The 13,941-nt window shown below is 48.6% G+C and overlaps 1 pseudogene; it reads right to left on the reverse strand.

The window, feature by feature from the left end:
• Positions 1 to 13,941, reverse strand: part of LOC107109782 — a 100,211-nt pseudogene that overhangs the window by 18,648 nt on the left and 67,622 nt on the right.

Genomic DNA, 13,941 nt, shown 5'->3' on the forward strand with positions numbered 1-13,941 from the left:
TCCGGCTGGCTCCCGAGTTGGCCACGCCCAGCAGGAACTCATTAGCATAATAGGCCACACCCAATAGCAGAAGCTCATTAGGATTGGCTACATTAGGGGTGTGTGGCCTACCATGCAAAGGAGTTTAAAAAGCCCTGGGTTTTGACAACAAACAAGGTAAACAGAATAAGAAGGGAAAGGTGGGTGTGTCTGGATGACCACACTTCTGGTAAGATGATGGTGTGGCCTAATGGGCTAATAAGCTGTGCTATCAGGGTGTGGCCTAATATGCTAATGAGTTCTTGCTGTTGGGTGTGGCCTAGTATGCTAATGAGTTCCTGCTGGGCTTTTTCTACAAAAAGAGCCTTGACTCGGTAAGAATTTCAGTATAAATAAAAGATCCAAGATGGCAATTGTCTTATGATATTATTATCTCAATTTCGGACTACCAGTCTCTGTTTTCTGGGCAGGGGGGAGGGAACTCAGAGCATTGGGGGGGGTGTGCCAGCCAATGGGTAACCGTTGTTGCCCTCAACCAAAAGCCTGGCCCTGTGGAATTGCACAAGATCCCGCAGGGCCCTGATGTCATCTGGCAGAGAGTTCCACCAGGCCGGGGGCCGGGCTGAAAAAAACCCGGGCCCGGGTGGGGACATGTTTTCTGGGCAGGGGGGAGGGAACTCAGAGCATTGGGGGGGGTGTGCCAGCCAATGGGTAACCGTTGTTGCCCTCAACCAAAAGCCTGGCCCTGTGGAATTGCACAAGATCCCGCAGGGCCCTGATGTCATCTGGCAGAGAGTTCCACCAGGCCGGGGCCAGGACTGAAAAGATCCTGGCCCTGGTTGAGAACAGCCGGACGTCCCTGGGGCATGGAGGCTTACTGGACAATGAAATATGCATTTTAATGTGTATGTTTCCAATTTATTTTCGCTGTTAATAAAGTGACTATGAGGCAGATGGGCAGTAGGTTCAGGACAGACAAACCAATTTTGTTGGACGCCCTTGAGTTCTAGTATGGTGTAGTGGTTAAGTGCGTGGACTCTAATCTGGGAGAACTGGGTTTGATTCCCCACTCCTCCACTTGCACCTGGCTGGATGACCTTGGGCAAGCCGTAGCTCTGATAAGAGCTGTCTCTCAGCCCCACCTACCTCACAGGGTGTCTGTTGTGGGGAGGGGGAGGGAAAGGCCACTCTGAGACTCCTCTGGGTAGTGAATGGCGGGGGATAAATACATTTGCTTCTTCTTCATCATCTATTTTGGGAGATGGAGAAGTTCTCTTTGTCAACTCTCTCCATCCCATGCATCTGTCATGTCTATATAATGCCATAGAGTCCACCTTCCAAAGCGGCCATTTTCTCCAGGTGAACTGATTTCTGTTGCCTGGAGGCCAGTTGTTCCCACAGAATAAGGAGCTGTCTGTACTTCATGTGCCCCTAGCATCTGGGTCTAGAGAGGTGGCAATCTAAGAGAGGGCCTCCTTTAATTAACTAATTAATTCATTCGTTTTGTATCCCACCCTCCCCACAAGCAGGCTCAGGGCGGGTTCCATCATAAAATTCACAATGCAATAAATCCTCACAGAGTAAGAATTAATGGTGTTTATTTCTACTTGAAGTTCTTGCCCCAAGCTCGTGTTCCATTCTGTCACTACTGACTAACAAGACCTTCCCCTCTGGAATTGTTTCTCTGCATGGTTTCTCTGGGGATAAATTGTCATCTTTGGGAGAGGACAGTGGCCCAGGGGTAGAATGTCTGGTTTCCATGCAGAAGGTCCCAAGTTCAGTCCTGGAACCTCCAGTTAAAAAATGGATCAGGTTATAGGGGATATGAAAGTCCTCTCCCTGAGATCCTAGAGAGCCACTGCCAGTCAGAGTAGACAGTACTGACCTTGATAGAGCAATGGTCTGACTCAGGGCTATTTTGGGGCAGGAACGCACAGGAACGGAGTTCCGGCTGGCTTCAGAGTTGGCCATGCCCACTACAGCCAAAACCTCTGTGTGCATGGCTACAGAGGGAAGGCCTGGAGAGTGACCCCCTCCCCCAGTGACTCCGAGGCAGGTGGGCCAGGGGGCCCCTGGAAGGATCAGGGAGGCATTTAAATGCCTCCCCATGCCTTCCCCGGCCTGTCCAAGGGCTGGCTTGCCCGGGCTTCCCGCAGCCACGGGACACCCAGGCAAGCCAACGGAAGGCATGGAGTGTGGCCTGATATGCTAATGAGCTGTGCTGACAGGGGTGTGGCCTAATACGCTAATGAGTTTCTGCTGTTGGGTGTGGCCTGTTATGCTAATGAGTTCCTGCTGGGCTTTTTCTACAAAAAAAGCCCTGGTCTGACTCAGTATAAGGTGGCTTTATGTGTGTTCGTCTTTCCATTTCCTTGGTCTCCCATACAGGCAGTGAAATGGCTCTAGCAAGAGGTATTACACACCCTACTGCTGTTGAAGTGGGAACAGTTTCTCTGCTGCTGCATCAGGTAGGAGAGTGAAGTCTTTCCCTTTGTTTTTGTCTGAGGAGGGTGTGAAGGCCATTCCCAGAAGTTTAAATCCTGTATGGGGGGCGGGGCACAGTTTGCCGCCCCTGAGGGGCAGCGTGCCCTAGGCGAGCGCCTAGTTCACCTAGTAGGCGAGCCGGCCCTGATGACACCCACATCCCACAGTAATTCACTATCATATCACACCAGATATACCCCATTTTTACTTTAGGAGCTCAAGGGAATGTATGTGCTCCTCCTCCCCCACATTTTATCCTCACAGCAAGCTTGTGAGAGGCAGTTTGGTGTACTGGTTAAGAGGGTGGACTCTAATCTGGAAAGAACCGGGTTTGATTCCCCACTCCTCCACATGCAGCTGCTGGTGTGATGACACTGCCACCAGGTGGTCAGTTTCAGAATCGCCCACCAAGGGGGCCAACTCTCCCAGTTGTTCTTTTCACGTTGCCAAATAAAACTCCACCTTGTGTCCCTGTCTCCCTCTCTCCAATGACTGGTCACTACAGGGTTAACTTAGCGCATTTGCATACTTTGGGGAATTAGTGTTTTAACAACCTACAGTGTTCCTTCCCCTGTACCCATTTAACACAGCATGTTCTCAGGTGGCAGGTTTTTTTGCACACTAGGCGAGGCTACCTTCTGGTGCTAATTGCTAAAAAAAATTTAATTGTGAGAACAAGTAATACAGTCTCTGATTTTCTCTCTCAAACAGAAAAACACAAATCACAAAGCATTTTGAAAAAATCCTGTTAACTGTGATGTTGACATTTAAGTCTCTTTAATGTTTCCATTTCAGGCACATCAGAATCTCATTTTGCGTGCCTTTTCTTTAGCAAATTTTGTCACCAATTCCTTCAGGTAAAGTGCTTCTAAACCCTGTGTATATAACACGATTCCTGTACTTGTATGATCTTACTTCTGTGATTAAGAGACTTACTTCCTTTCTACTCTATTATCGTTACTCTAGCATGGCGGTCATACTAGGGCTTGTAAGCCGCATTTGGCTCTTCTACTAATAAAGTATGACTTGCAGGCCCATGCACTTTATATCTACTATAACCTGCTCACTGTCATTGAAATCTTTTGAAGACTGTCTTAAGAGCTACTAAGGCAAACTAGGAAAGGGGGAAAGCAGACTTGCTCGCAAATGCCTTTGGATGGCATTAGTTACAGGGAATTACAACATCCGGCTGGTGCACCTGACAGTCCCACTTTGCCCTCTTGGAATGCAAATCAGGAAGCCCTTTTCTTGTCTCTAAGAACCAGCCCAAACAAAAAAAAAAGAAGGCAACCTTTGCTCTTCCCCCAAGGAGCCACACACAGTCATGGCAAGCCATGGCAAAGCACAACAGGAAACTTAATTCAAATGGCCAGCAGGAACAGGAGGGATGGATGGACTGGGATCCAGCTCTGAGAGCATGTTTTGTTACAAGCGTTCTGTTAAGTCGCTCGCTTAACAAAGTAGTCAGAGAGTGATTCAGCTTTATTCCACAACTCGAACACAACTCCAACACGGATCAACATCTGATAGCCAGAACAGCTTTTACATTGCAGCTGTCCTGCTTTTAAACTCTCCCGGCTAATGTAGCCACGCCTACTGTACACTTACCAACCAATAAGGTTGTATGCATAAGGACCAATCAGGGCCGTTCCCGCTCAGGGAGCTTGCTGACAAGTGATTGGTTGGTTCTTCCTGGGCTATCAATGCGATTGGATGGATTTGGATCCTAGCCCAGGACGAAGCTTAACATGACATTTCAATTAGATGTTTTTCATAACACATTATGCATTCAATGGCAGCTTATTGAATACATTACACGTTCAAAAGAAAACAGAACTGTATCTGTGCCCCCCTCCCTCCTGCTTTGCCCTCAGCCCCTATTGGTCCTCACTCCCACCGCCTGTGGTCTGAGACTCTGCTAGCTCAGTCAGTCCCCCTCCAAACAGCCCAGGATGGAGCAAAGTGCACTTTGGTGCTAGTGCGCCGAGCGCTCACCTAGCCACACGAGTTCAACAGTTCCAACACCAGCCGGCGGCAGTGACGGTGGGTAATTCCATTGGGAAGGAGGGGAGGGGAGAGCCAGGGAAAGTGAGAGGACGGCTTGACCCCCTCGGTTAGGAGATCATGATGCCCCCTGCTGAGGAGTCAGGCAGGAGCAGGGCTTTGGGGCTGGTGAGGGGGGGGGATCAATCGGCAGCCTCCCCATCATTTAGCCGCCCTGAGCCAGCCTAGGCCAGAATGAGTGGGATAAAAATCAACAAAAATAAATAAAATCATAAAATAAAAATAAACCAATAAATCATTTACCTGCCATTTCCTGCAATCAAGCTACAGTTGAAGCCATACAAGTTCTTTTCCTCCCCCCACCCCCACCCCCATGGCCAGTTAGAAACCCCAGCTCAAACTGGGCTTCCCCTTCGCCCAATGCTAAGTCCTCTGGGCGGCAACGGAGTGCTCAGATAGGATTGCCGCTTCTTCTAAGGGCAAGTGGAGCGGAGCAGGGCAGGGAAGGTGCGGGGTGGCATGCCAGCGCGGCACCCTTCTAAGGTGGCAGTGCCCTAGGCAATTGCCTAACCCCGCCTTATGGAAGAGCCAGCCCTGCATGTTCTAATGGTTGAGGTCCAAGTGGTATGGAGGACAACTACCAGCTTTTTAATATCATTAAAAAAATACTAGGAATGTCCACCAGCATACTCTGCAACTGTCCCTCAACATTGTATATGCCCCAGGTGATCTTATTCTAAGGCACCACCCTTATAAGTTACAGGGTTCTAAAAACGTATAATTAACTTGGAGTCTTTGTCTGGGCAGCCAGCTCTTTGTTCTGCTCCATGTGGCCGCCGCCATTTAAATGAAGCTGAATAGGCCCTAAGCCAGGATTTTGTGTCTTGTGGGGCATTTTTTTTTTCTGATGGGGCTGTCATTATTTGCCGTAATGAAGGGGGAGAGCCAGTTTGGTGTAGTGGTTAAGTATGCGGACTCTAATCTGGGAGAACCGGGTTTGATTCCCCACTCCTCCACTTGCACCTGCTGATGTGACCTTGGGTCAGTCACAAGCTCTGGCACAGCCGTCCTTGAAAAAGAGCAGTTTCTGTCAGAATTCTTTCAGCCCCACCCACCTCACAGGGTGTCTGTTGTGGGGAGGGGAAGGGAAAGGAGTTTGTAAGCCGCTCTGAGACTCCAAGTGAAGGGCGGGGTATAAATCCAATCTCTTCTCTCTTCTTCTTCTTCTCAAAAGCATTTAAAGGGTCCCTTTAAATGCTTTTGGGAAGAAGCGGATGGGCCTTTTAAGAAGCAGAGGGCTCGTTAATGAAGGGGGCAGAGCCCTCAATTGCCCCACTGTAGCTACGGGCCAGGAGCTGAATGCAAGGGCTCCCTCCTGCAGGTTATCCATAGATGGAATCTTCCAAAAAGGACCCCATTGCTCCATGCCAAGGCATTTTATCTGCTGTATTTTTCCACCCCCTTGTGGACAAAACAATTCTTCCCTGAAATCTCCAGGATGATGTAGAAGAAGAAGAAGATGATATTGGATTTATACCATCAGCAGGACATAAGAGCTTTTTTGGCTTTTATTTTTGCTTGGGAGGGGAGTGTTCAAAGGTGGTTAGAAACAGAGGGAGTGATTGCATAGTTTTATATGATGTACTCAGCTTTCATTTTCAAGTAGAGAATCAGTAAATAAATTATAAACTATAAATAAATAACGGGCTCACCACCACTACAGTCTGATCTGGGGTCTCCCACATGCCTGTTATTTAAAAGTGGGGGAGACATGTGGTTGAGCCAGTTTAGCAAATGCCACTCAGATTTTATGAGCTGTGCAATTTCGGGGTTTGCGGCATTTTGGGGGGATCAGTTTGGGACCATACTGCTTTGGTTTATCCCAATTTGCCCAAGTATTTTTGTGCCTTTTACATAGTTTTCACTTCATTTTGTTTATTACCAGTTCTTTTGAGACCACTTTTACCCTGATCTTTTCTCGAAGCTGATTTTGAATTGCCTTCCCCCCCCCCCAGGCTTAATGTTTCTATACATTTCCTTTGTTACAGCCACTACCAGCCCACTATTTGATAATTAGACTGCAGTCATTCTCAAACCACTCCCTCTCCTCTCCTGCCAGGATGAGTGGTTACATTTTTTTTTGTTAAAGGCACTAGGTAAAGGTAAAGGTTCCCTTGCTCGAAAGCCAGTCGAGTCCGACTCTAGGGTTGTGGTGCTCATCTCCTCTGTTTCAAAGCCGAAGAGCCAGCGCTGTCCGAAGATGTTTCCGTGGTCATGTGGCCGGCATGACTAAACCCCAAGGCGCACGGAACGCTGTTACCTTTCCACTGAAGTGGTACCTATTTATCTCCTTGCAATTTCTTGCTTTCGAACTGCTAGGTTGGCAGGAGCTGGAACTAGAGATGGGAGCTCACTCCGTCATGCGGCACACTCGGGTCTCGAACTGCTGAACTACCGACCTTCCACAGCCTGCAGTTCAGCGTCTTAACCACTTGAGCCACAGCAGCTCCTAAAGGCACTAAAATGTTGATAAATTGATGTCCTGATAGGTAGGTTCTCTGAATTCCCAGCTTTCGTTTTTTAAAATGTAAGTTTCCAGCTCTGTCTCTTCTGAAAAGATGTGTGAAAGTTGGACAGTGAAGAGCACTGACAGGAAGCAAGTGGATTCATTTGAAATGTGGCGTTGGGGAATTTTACGGATACTGTGGACTGCCCAAATAGGCAAATCAGTGGGCTTGAGATCAAATCAAGCCTGAACTCTCCCTAGAAGCTCAAGTGACTCAACTGAGGCTATCGTACTTTGGTCACATTATGAGAAGACAAGAGTCACTGGAAAAGACAGTGACGCCAGGAAAAGTTGAGCAGCAGGAAAGGAGGAAGACCCAACATTAATCAAGGAAGCCACAAAGGCCCTCAGTCTGCAAGACCTGAGCAAAGCGATTAAGGACAGGATGTTTTGAAGGATGCTAATTCATAGGGTTGCCATAAGCCGGAAGCGACTTGACAGCCAAGAACAGGGCATAGAGGCCGAGGCTTTTCCCTGATGTTGCCTCCTGGCTCTGGGATTCAGAGGATTAGTGCCTCTGAATGTGGAGGTTCCCCTCAGCCACCAGGGCTAGGAGCCATTGATAGACTTCTCCACAAATCTATCTAATCCCCCTTTCAAGCGGTTTATTCCTGTGGCCATCACTACATCCTCTGGCAGCAAATTCCACATTTTAATCCCGCTCTGTGTAAAGTAGTATTTCCTTTTGTCCATCCTGAACCTACTGCCCATCAGCTTCATTTGATGCCCTCAAGTTCTAGTCTTTTGGGAGAGGGAGAATTATTTTTTTTTGTCAACTCCTTCCACCACATGCATCAGTTTATAAACCTGGATCGTGTCCCCCCTTTAGTTGTCTCTTTTCTAAATGGAAAAGTCCCAGACTCTTCAACCTTTCCTCCTAGGGAAGGTGCTTTAACCCCCTCTTCGTCTTGGTTGCCCTCCTCTGTACTTTTTCCAGCTCTGCAATGTCCTTTTGGAGATACAGTAAACAGAACTGTACACAGTATTCCAAATGAGGCCATACCATAGATCTATACAGGGGCTTGTCGCTGCTATTGACCTGAAGGTCTCCATCTGGAACTTACTTCGATCTGTTTGTTCAAATGTTTTGGGGCAAGGATTGTCCTCACAGCTCCATTTTTCTTGGGGACTGGGTTTGGTTCCCCACTCCTCCACTTGCACCTGCTGATGGGACCTTCCGTGGAGATGGAGTCAATCCTGATGCCCCTTCTGTGTCCTGCACCAAAATCTTGTTCTCTTTATACAGTACTTATACAGTGAGTGCCCTGTGGTCTGAGACAGAGAGTAGGTGAATAAATTCTCTGTTGCAGCTTTGGGTTGAGGGGAGACTCGGGGTAGAGAACGGGGGCAGAACCCTGACATGGTCGAATTGGGCTTCTCCACTTTGGACTGCAGGGGAAGGATCACGTTTCTTTTTGAATGCTCCCCTCCGGTCAAATCTCTAAGCTGAAAACTAGCACGGCAAGCAAAGAAGTGTGTAGACCCCACCAATGCGCCCTCTAAGCTGTGGAGACTTGTGAGCAGAAATTCTATTTTGCGAGCTACTGGCACTGAAGTTGTGAGCGAGCGATTTGCCTACCGCATAAATTAGTCTGCTCTGGAGCCATCCCTTCCTGAGCTAAGACAAAAATGTGTGAGCCGGAGGCTAAAAAACTGTGGGCTAGCTCACACTAACTCAGCTTAGAGGGAACGCTGGACCCCACATGCACACACTAGTTTTCTATTTGCAGTTGAGTTTGTTTCAGCAAAGGGACCTTCTAAGCTCCAGAGAGCCAGTTTGGAGTAGTGGTTAAGTGCGTGGACTCTAATCTGGGAGAACCGGGTTTGATTCCCCACTTGCAGCTGCTGGATGACCTTGGGCAAGCCATAGTTCTGTTGGAGCTGTTCTTGAAAAGAGCAGTTTCTGTCAAGAGCTCTCTCAGCCCCACCCACCTCACAGGGTGTCTGTTGTGGGGAGGGGAAGGGAAAGGAGTTTGTAAGCCGCTCTAAGACTCCAAGTGATGGGTGGGGTATAAATCCAATCTCTTCTTCTTCTTCTAAGCTGGAATCGATCACTTCTTGCCCTCTATGAGGTGAAAAATGCATTCTTGTCACCTCACCATCCGTCCACTTCTTTCTCCGGCATGTTGTGCGCAAAGTCAGAGCCGTGGAAAAGGGACAGAGAAGCGTGAAAGCGGGAGGGAACGAAGGCGTGGAGCTGAATTTGAACTAAGGGTTCAGCCGCAAAACAAATGCATCCTCTGGGATCCCTTTATCAAGGGGAGGGGGGGTGTCTTTAGCCCTTTCCTCCCCAGCTGTTTTCTCAATTGAAGTGTAGTGGGTTAGACGCATGAAGTAAGCATGGAGGCTGATGTAGTGATCAGCATACTTTACTGGTACACAACAAAAGACAAACAATAACGGCCGGCAGGCCAACTATATACACAACCAGGGGACACGCCCCTGGGTCCCATTGGCGGGTTTGAATTCCCGCCACGGTCCCATTGGTTCCCCCAGTGGAGGGACTAGGATCCTAGTCCCCATTGTTAAACCGGACTCAAGCTCAGGAGTGTGCGCTGGCCTCTCGTGGCGGTCAGCGGACACAACATCAATGGAAAAAAAATATGCCACCCACCCCTGAGCAACTTCTAACCCTCATGGGAGAGAAATATGGATACCTGTCAGTTTTGCCCAGAAAGAGCAAAAATATTGGCAAGAAAACCGCAGGGGAGGAAATCCCAGAGGCTGCATCTGGAGAAGAAAAAGAGGCATTTGATATATAACACTGAAAAAAGGAAGGCGACGCTGAGCCCCGAGAAGGCAGAAATAAACAGGTGGATTTATACAGAAAAGTGACAGGACGGGCTGTTTCAGTTGCCAACAAGCCGGGGGGGGGGGAGTCCTGTCCCTTTAAAGGTTCAAATAGGGAGTCGAAGCATTGGCAAGGAGGTAAATCACATCACCTGGTAATTAAGCTTCTATTAAAGGGACAGGGCACACACACACACACACACACACACACACACAAACACGGTTGTTGCCTGCACTTAAGATGGTGCAACTCTGAACACTTGTTATATCCTCCTGTGCCCATTGACTTCACTGGATTTAGAAGGGTATTTAAATCTGCTCGGGATTGCTCTGTTGGCTACTGATTGAAAGCAGCAGAAGAAAGACTCCCAAGATCAATCCTTTCCTGCCGGAGACCACTGGGCACATCCAGTTGTGTGCCTTTCCTGCCCCTTCCCAGCCAGCAGCACAAGGATCAGAGGTAGAGTGAGTGATCTTGGTGCCTCTGGAAAAATAATAACAATTATGATATGCCACTGTGTGCAGTATAGACAGGAGATCCTAAGATTGTGTGGCAGGCAAAAGTTCTAGCTCTTTTAGCATAATGCACCACTAAGCTGCAGTGGCTCAAGTGGTTAAGACGCTGAACTGCAGGCTGTGGAAGGTCAGTAGTTCAGCAGTTCGAGACCCGGGTGCCGCATGATGGAGTGAGCTCCTGTCTCTAGTTCCAGCTCCTGCCAACCTAGCAGTTCGAAAGCAAGAAAGTGCAAGTAGATAAATAGGTACCACTTCGGTGGGAAGGTAACAGCATTCCGTGCGCCTTGGTGTTTAGTCATGCCGGCCACATGACCATGGAAACGTCTTCGGACAGCGCTGGCTCTTCGGCTTGGAAATGGAGATGAGCACCGCAACCCTAGAGTCGGATTCGACTGGCTTTCGAGCAAGGGAACCTTTACCTTACCACTAAGTGGCGAGCGAGACCTGTCTTTAAGGCAAGAGATGTTCCAGAGCTGGTTTGCCATTACAGTGTGTGTCGTACAGCCAGGAGATCTTTAGATTGTCTGGAAGCCAGAAATCCTAGCTCTTTTAGCATTATGTACCACTAGGTGGCGAGCGAGGCTGGTTTGGGTTTTTTTAGGCAGGAGACTTTTCAGGGGTGGCTTGCCGTTGCCTGACTCTGCCTCACGGCCCTGGTATTCCTTGCAAGTTGTCCATCCAAATACTACCCAAGACCCTCCTTAGCTTCCAAGAACTGATGAGATCAGGATAGCCTGGGCCATCCAGGTCAGGGCCCCATGGAAGAAAACCCACATGGAGCCCCCCCCTCTAAATCAGTGAGCAACTCATTGCTCTTGGAGCATTGGGAGTAGGATAAGAGGCCACCGGAAGGAAAAGCAGCTCTTCCTGGCCTACTGTGGCCCACTCTCACTGGGGGGGTCAAGAAAGACATTAAGAGGCCTCAACTGTGTCTCTGTTCAGGTGGGGGAGGCTCTCTAGCGCAACCCTCCCTAGTTTCCATGTTGCCAGACACGTAGGATTCAGTGTTCCCTCTAAGCTGAGTCAGCGTGAGCCAGCTCACAGTTTTTTAGCCTCCAGCTCAGACACTTGTGTCCTAGCTCAGGAAGGAGGACTCCAGCGCAAACTAATTTATGAAGTAGCCAATTCGCTCGCTCACAACTTTAATGCCAGTAGCTCACAAAGTAGAATTTTTGCTCGCAGGACTCCACAACTTAGAGGGAGCATTGGTAGGCATCCTCAGATTTGTATGAGAATCTGGGAGGTGTCCAACTTGAAAGCCAGTTTGGTGTCGTGGTTAAGTGTGCAGGCTCTAATCTGGGAGAACTGGGTTTGATTCCCCACTCCTCCACTTGCACCTGGCTGGATGGTCTTGGGCAAGCCATAGTTCTGACAAGAGCTGTTCTTGAAAAAGAGCAGTTTCTGTCAGAGCTCTCTCAGCCCCACCCACCTCACAGGGTGTCTGCTGTGGGGAGGGGAAGAGAAAGGAGTTTGTAAGCCGCTCTGAGACTCCAAGTGAAGGGCGGGGTATAAACCCAATCTCTTCTCTTTTTTTCAATTTATGACAAATTTGCACACTCATAAGCGGCTGGTTAAGTATTCAAGTTCAGTCAGCAGCAAATGCTTTAAGAACGTAAGAACGCAACAGAGGCCATGTTGGATCAGGCCAGTGGCCCTTCCAGTCTGACACTCTCAGCGCTTCCACACATGCTAAATAATGGAGTTTCAATCCACTTCAGCGACCGTTTGCAAGTGGATTTTGCCATTTCACACCGTGAGTCCCATTGCAAAGTGCATTGAAATCGGATTGAAAGTGCATTATTCAGTGTGTGGATGGAAGTGCCATCTGTGTCACACAGTGGCCAAAACCCAAGTGCCATCAGGAAGTCCACCAGCAAGGTCATAACTCCAGAAGCCCTCCCACTGTTGCCCCCCCCAGCACCAAGAATACAGAGCTTCACTTGCCCCAGAGTGTTCCATCTATACCTTACGGCTAATAGCCACTGATGGACCTCTGCTCCAGATGTGAAAAGACTAGCCAGATACCTCATGAAAACAGCTGATCGAAAATTATTGATTTCAGGCTCTGACCCAAGACTAGTTGGGTACATGGACGCCAACTGGGGGGAAAAGGAAGAAGATGGAAAATCAACTAGTGGATACTTATAGTACTGAAAGTAACTGCAAGTATGTAACCTTTTATTTCTTTTATCCAAAGTACCTTACCCATGTTTTATAGTAAATATATTTTTTCTTTTACGAAGTGTGTGCTCTTGTGTTTGTCATACAACCATCGACCCTGAATCAAAGAATCCCAACAAGATGTTTATCCAATCCCCTCTTGAAGTTGTCTATGCTTGTAGCCGCCACCACTTCCTGTGGCAGTGAATTCCATGTGTTAATCACTCTTTGGGTGAAGAAGTACTTCCTTTTATCCGTTGTAACAAGACCCCTCAGCAATTTCATGGAGTGCCCACGAGTTCTTCTATTGTGAGAAAGGGAGAAAAGTACCTCTCTCTACCTGCTCTTTCCCATGACTCTCTCATGTCACCCCTCAGTTGTTTCTCCAAGCTAAAGCAGATAAATATTCACGTTCACTCAGGACCAAATGTTTTGGGAAGGGTAACCCCAGGAACAGATTGTGGTCTGTCCTCCGCTGTAGTGGAGTCAATGGCCCAGCCATGTGTGGTTCACTGTGCATTGACCTCTAATGGAACACAGAAAGGAGAGCAACAGATAGCAGGAGCCATATAGCATATGTGTGTGTGTATAAACTAGTGGCCGGAGCTGCGGTGGCTCAAGTGGTTAAGACGCTGAACTGCAGGCTGTGGAAGGTCGATAGTTCAGCAGTTCGAGACCTGAGCGTTGCCGCAAGACGGAGTGAGCTCCTGTCTCTGGTCCCAGCTCCTGCCAACCTAGCAGTTCGAAAGCAAGAAATTGCAAGTCAATAAATAGGGACCACTTCGGTGGGAAGGTAACAGCATTCCGTGCGCCTTGGTGTTTAGTCATGCCGGCCACATGACCACGGAAAACGTCTTCGGACAGCGCTGGCTCTTCGGCTTGGAAACGGAGATGAGCACCGCAACCCTAGAGTCGGACTCGACTGGCTTTCGAGCAAGGGAAACCTTTACCTTTTTTTATAAACTAGTGGCAGGCTGTAATCAATCTCACCTGGATAGCCCTGGGTAGCCTGACCTTGGAAGCTAAGTAGGGTTGGCCCTTGTCAGCATTTGGATGGAAGACCACCAAGGAATACCAGGGTTGCTGTGCAGAGGCAGGCAATGGCAAACCACCTCTGAACGTCTCATGCCTTGAAAGCCCTGTGGGGTCACCATAAGTCAGCTGTGACTTGACAACAATGACAACAAAAAGGCTATCACCATCCAATGGGAAAAAAGTAGAAAGTTATGTAAAAGAGACCAAGAGATGGGGCATAAAGGTAAAGGTTTCCCTTGCTCGAAAGCTAGTCGAATCCGACTCTAGGGTTGCGGTGCTCATCTCCGTTTCCAAGCCGAAGAGCCAGCGCTGTCCGAAGACATTTCCGTGGTCATGTGGCCGGCATAACTAAACACCAAGGTGCACGGAACGCTGTGACCTTCCCACCAAAGTGGTCCCTATTTATC

The sequence above is a fragment of the Gekko japonicus genome, unplaced genomic scaffold (genome assembly GCF_001447785.1).
Source record: "Gekko japonicus isolate JY-2015 unplaced genomic scaffold, Gekko_japonicus_V1.1 scaffold2279, whole genome shotgun sequence".
Taxonomy (NCBI): Eukaryota; Metazoa; Chordata; class Lepidosauria; order Squamata; family Gekkonidae; genus Gekko; species Gekko japonicus.